The 6,000-nt window shown below is 38.5% G+C and overlaps 1 long non-coding RNA gene across 1 annotated transcript in view; it reads right to left on the reverse strand.

Annotated features, from left to right (window-relative positions):
- Positions 1–4,874, reverse strand: part of LOC144290068 (uncharacterized) — a 74,284-nt gene extending 69,410 nt beyond the window's left edge. Inside the window, exons 1-2 of the long non-coding RNA XR_013357928.1 lie at positions 4,330–4,874; positions 408–627 (exon numbers count right to left, since the gene is read on the reverse strand). This is a non-coding gene — a long non-coding RNA (uncharacterized LOC144290068). The remainder of the gene's footprint in view (positions 1–407; positions 628–4,329) is intronic.
- Between the last annotated feature and the right edge of the window lie 1,126 nt (positions 4,875–6,000).

Consider the following 6,000-nt stretch of genomic DNA (forward strand, 5'->3'; position numbering starts at 1 on the left):
TCCCAAAGCAAGCTGAACCTGAGGCTGCACAAAACATCTGCATGCAATAACCACTGATCTTATGAAAGGAATGTGGAAACCTTAAAATTAAGAAAATTATGTAACTGCAATGGTTGATGTCCAGAGGAGTGAGACAAACATGAAACTACCAAAAGTAGCATGTGAGTGTGCTTTAAGGCCCAGAACACATAAACATGCCATAGCAATCAACGCTTTAAAAAATAAGCCAGGCCTGATTTCAGGTTCCCTTGTAAGGAGATTGGATTCACCACCCTTTAACAAGTAAAAAACTGAACAAACTGAAAAACCAATAGCCTTTCTTGGATTCATAAGAGAGGGGAAGACACAGGACAAACCAGTGCCTCAAAATTTGGACAGATAGGTGAATACAGGGAGCCATGTCTTACCAGGATGCATTCTCATGAACGGAAGTCAGTGCCAGAGCAGGAACTTGAGCTGTAGTTGATGACCGACTGGAGGCTCAGTGTGGACAAGTCTCGGAGTTAAAAACTCCACAGGGATCCAGGTCAAGAGAGGCCACCGCCCTACTCACACACCTTTGAGTTTTACCTCCAGGAGGTGGACTAGAGTTTTGGAGTAAATACTGGAGAGAAACTTCTTTATGCTCTGGCAGGGGGAGAGGAAAAGGAACGATTTTTAAATACTCCAGAACACCTGGCTATTTTTAACAAGCTTACCCTCAGGAGAAGCTATTTAACTAGAGCCTAAACTGTTGGGGTTTAATCAAAGCCTTACTGGCCTTTAGGAAGCAAAATACTTGACTCCAGCTAGCACTTTGCCTTTCACTGGGGAAGAGGCACATGTCAACTGCAGGCTCACTTTAACCATTCCATCCAATTCAAAGGGGGAGATGTGAGAACAGAGAAGCATTTGTGAAGTTCACAATCCAGAGCTATAAGCTCGCTAAAAACCCGAGACCTAACTACAGGCCTAAGGAACTCTTCCCTTGTCCTCACCAATTTACCCCGCATCATTAAAGGTCAATTTACAACAGATGTTTTTAACCTACCACAACGTATCTGGTCTTCAGGAAAAACTGACAAGAAATACGAAAAGGCAACAAACACAACTAGAAGAGGCACGACAATCATAAGAACCAGACGTGGTGGCGATGTTGGAATTATCTGGCTGTTGAAAACAAGTATGATCAATGTGCTAAGGGCTCCAATGGATAACGTAGACAGCATTTAAGAAAAGATGGAAAACCTAAGCAGAAAGATAGATATCTTATGAAATAGCCAAAAAGAAATGCTAGAAAAGGAAAACACTACCAGAAATGAAGGATGACTTTGACAAACTTATTAGTAAGACTGGACTTGGCCAGGGAAATAATCTCTGAGCTAGAGGACATTCCAACAGAAGCCTCCATTACTGAAAAGCAAAGACAATGAGACTGGAGGGGTTTTTTCCAAAAAAAAAAAAAAAAGGCAGAACAGAATATCCAAGGACTGTGGGATAATTGCAAAAGGAGTAACATACACATAATGGGAATACCAGAAGGAAAAACAAAACAGGAAAAGAAGAAATATTTTACAAAATGATTAAGAATTTACCCAAAATAAGGTCAGGGACTAAATTATAGACCCGGGAAACTCAGAGAACACCAAGTGGAATATATATGCAAAAAACAAAAGCAAAACAACCAAAAAGCCCACTATGCTTGGCATGTCATTATCAGATACAGAAATTCAGAAATAAGCAAAAATTCCTGAAGGAAGCCAAAGAGGTGGAAGGAAACATCTTACCTGTAAAGGAACAGAAATAAGAATCACATCTGACAAAAAAAAAAAAAAAATCACATCTGACTTTTTTTTTTTTTTAAGATTTTATTTATTTATTCATGAGACACACAGAGAGGCAGAGACACAGGCAGAGGGAGAAGCAGGCTCCATGCAGGGAGCCCAATGTGGGACTGGATCCTGGGACTCTGGGATCACGACCTGAGCCAAAGGCAGACGCTCAACCACTGAGCCATGCAGATGTCCCTTTTATAAAAGATTTTTATTTATTTGACAGAAAGAGAGAGCGAGCACAAACAGGGGAAGCGGCAGCCAGAAGGAGAGGGGGAAGCAGACTCCCTGTGGAGCAGGGAGCCCAATGTGGGGCTCCAACCCAGGACTCTGGGATCATGACCTGAGCTGAAGGCCGGTGCTTAACTGACAGGCCACCCGGGTGCCCCCACATCTGACTTCTTAAAAACTGGCAGGCCAAAAGAGAGTAGGGTAAACTATTTAAAAAGTAGAGAAAAAAACCCACCAACTCTTCATAATTATCCTTGAAAAATGAAGGAGAAATAGACTTTCTGAGACAAAACTTGAGGGAATTTGTTGCCAGCAGAGAGTATTGCAAGAAATGTTAGAAGTTCTTTAGGAAGAAGACAAATAATAAAGGTCAGAAACTCAGATCTACATAAGAAAGAATATTGAAGGAAAAATAATGAAGGTAAAGTAAAGACTTTTGTTTTCTTTATTTTTAATTGATCTAAATTTGATCTAGGTTTGTTCAAAATAGCAGCAACAATGTATTGAATTATGCACACTTATGCATATAGCTTGTGTGTGTTTATATATATGCTTACGTGTGCTTACATAGAAATGAAACAAATGAGCAATGACACAAAGAATGGGAAGAAGAAATTAAGATTATTTTGTTGGTGTAAGGCACCCACACTACCTATGAAGGTAATGGTTTAGCTAAAGGAAAACAAACCAAATGTCACGACCGGAATTTGAAAACATCATGAGTTGATAATCTCCTTCGTGAGAGACTTTAGAAGATCTAACGAAGTGGAAAATGTATACTCCAATAGTTAAAAATAACATTGTAATATGAAATTGACCCAAAATAAATATACTGATATTCCAATCAAGAGTGAAATGAAAGGTTTAAAAAACTGTGTTAAATCATTCATATCACAGAACACCATTCAGCAACAGAAAGGAACAGCTATCAATAGCCACTATAATTTTGATGGATCTCAACTTAATTATGCTTAATGATAAAAGCCAATCTCAAAGGTTACGTGCTGTACAATGCATTCATGTAACGGTCTTGAAATGACAAAGCATAGAGATGGAGAACACATTAGCTGTTCCTAGGAGTTAGGGTACAGAGACGGAGGGAAGTGGTGGTGCCAAAACTGGACAGCACAAGGGAACATTGTGATGGAGCTGTTCTGTATTTTCACTGTGGCAGTTGTGACAAAAATCTACATGTTATGAAATCATATGGAACTAAATACACACAGCATGGAAAGGTTGGTTGAGTGTGACTAAGAATGATGGATGTTATACATGTCCCTTTGTGATCCAATTGGTTGTGATATTGTGTGATAGCTAGGTAAGATGTTACCACTGTAGGGAATTCCTGAAGGTGCAGAAGAATCAGAGCAGGTGCGCATTATTATCCTCATTTTATGCATATGGTGATGTCAGCAAAGTGCTTAGCACAGCAGCTGGCTCTTAATAAATGCCCCAAATAATAGCCATTATTATTGTATAGTGCTGTTAATATCATGTTATAGAGTGGAAATGGAGGCTGGCTGAGGTTATGTAACTTGCTGACAGTCCTATAGAAGTAAACAAAACAAAACAGGAAACAAACAAAACTTAAATTAATTACAGATTCTGGATCTGAATCCAACTACTTCTCTTCCTATAAGCCATATTGAAAAGCAAATTGAATAAGAAAAAAATAAACATACTAACAAAAAAACCTTCAACTTACATATTAATTGAAACTATGTGGTAGAAAGTATTATGAGGTCTGTCCGCTGATAAGTGATCAAAACCCCAACTTATTCAAGTATTAAAAATATAAAATCCAACTGCAGCATGTATATAAAAATCACATGCAGAAAAAAGCATCAATTTTTATCAATAGTAAAAACAAAATAATATAAAATTTATCACAAAATACAGGAATGTTGTGCCACAACAATCCAACATGAACTTGGAAAGTTAATGAAGCAATTACAGGTATGATAAAATATCTCAAAGCAAATATATGTGCTCAGATTAACAAACAACAAGAGGTGGTATCTAGAAAACACAGGAAACATAAGTGGTAAGAATTTAGGAAACAGATTGATGGGAAAATTATTTCAGAAATAAAGATTCAATTGCAAGAGCGTATGAGAGAGATTCAATTACAAGAGTGTATAACCTTGAAAACTCAATAGTTAATATGGAGTATAGGATGAGAAAACAAATAAAATGAAAAAGAAAGAGGGGAATACATGAAAAGATTCAAATAGACTATAAATGCAACAGATACTTCTGGTACCTCCCCCGTTCCTCTGTGCTTTACCATTTCAGTGCATTCTGGCCACCTGTTCACTACCAGCGTCTCTTTCTCTTCTCCTGAAAGCGTTTTGAGAAGTCTTCTGAAGTCTTCTCTGCCTATGCACGTAGTAAGTTGAATGTAGGAGAAATAAATAAGCCCCAAAGAGCAGACTTTCATATATGCTTGATAGAAATCATCCTAGTTTTGTTGTTGTTACTGTTTTTTGCCCTTCCACTTGGATCGTTCTGAAGTCCATGGTTTTCATTGGCTCTGAGTTCTTCAGTGGTTGAAGAACATGTTGCCTCTGGTGATAAGCTGACAATAAGACATCCTCTATTACCCGCGTTTCCCTTTCTGTTTTCCTTCTTCTTTTCCATAACACATTTTTATTTATTTTTTTCCATAAAACTTTTTTAAAGGATGATCTTTTATTAAAGTTACTTGCATCAAATCCTACTTGCCTAAGGGTCTTCTTCTAGCAGAAACCAAACTGGAAATGGCTATTAACAGTCATGGGGATTATAGAAGCAGTTTCTCAGGATAAGATTTAGAAATTCAATAACTTTCTATCAGGATGACAACAAGGATTACATCACTGGTGGTAAGTGGGTTATGATGCGTCTCAGTGGGTTATGGCATCACAATTACTGCAACTCTCACATGTGACAGGTTGGGATCGGATACATATGTTAGAGGATCCATGACTTCTATGATACGTCTAGCAGTGGAGAGATATGCAGACAGTGGTGATAATAAGGGATGTGGAGTTAGTTATTTGTTTCTAAGTACCTCTGAAGCACTTACGGAAGAACATAATGAGCTCAGGTCAACCAGCTATTATCTGAAACATGGTGTAAAAGTTAAAGAATTTCTAACACACTGTAAAGAGACCTTGATCTCCTGCATCAAAAGACAAGTCTGTGCTCAAATTCACACTCAAGCTCTGATTGTAAGAAGAGAGATGCTCTAGATAAAGCTAACTATAGAGCATGGTCAAGTCTCTGAGGCTAAAGGAAGCTCAATGATAAGGTTAGAGGAGGAGCCTGGGATAAGGATATGTGCACTGACATAGTTAAGAACTGTGTTAAGACAATTGAGTGCAAAATTAAGATGTTTTAACTGAGTTAAGAATTCTCGATTTCCCCGGAACCTCTGAGCTTACAAAAGTGATTAAGTGACCCGACCGTGACCACGATCATACAGAGTTTACACGATTTTGTGCAAGCTAATACTTACCTTAGTCAAGGTCTGAAATCACTGCCTTGAAATGCTTCTAGGTAACTAGTGCCAAATTTCAACATGGTATAACTGGAGAAATATTGTTTATGATCCAGGAGTTAAGTGACTAATCCTGGAAGGAAATGAGATGACTTGGCTATGTACTGCACAGTGTGAAAGTAACATAAATGGGAAACAGCTTTGAACATTGTGAACATCCAGGATGTGATAGGAACATGGATAAGCAGAAGTTAAGTGTCAGTATTCAATATCCTGCCAGGGTATAAGTACAATGATGGCTGATACAGCGGAGATCCTGCCACTGCCCTGACGAAGTATTGAGGAATATATTCAGAGATAGAAGCATACTAAAAGAGATTTATTGGAGATCCCTGGGTGGTTCAGCAGTTCAGCACCCGCCTTTGGCCCTGAGCGTGATCCTGGAGTCCCAGAATCGAGTCCCACATCAGGCTCCCT

Source organism: Canis aureus, chromosome 2, assembly GCF_053574225.1.
Source record: "Canis aureus isolate CA01 chromosome 2, VMU_Caureus_v.1.0, whole genome shotgun sequence".
Taxonomy (NCBI): domain Eukaryota; kingdom Metazoa; phylum Chordata; class Mammalia; order Carnivora; family Canidae; genus Canis; species Canis aureus.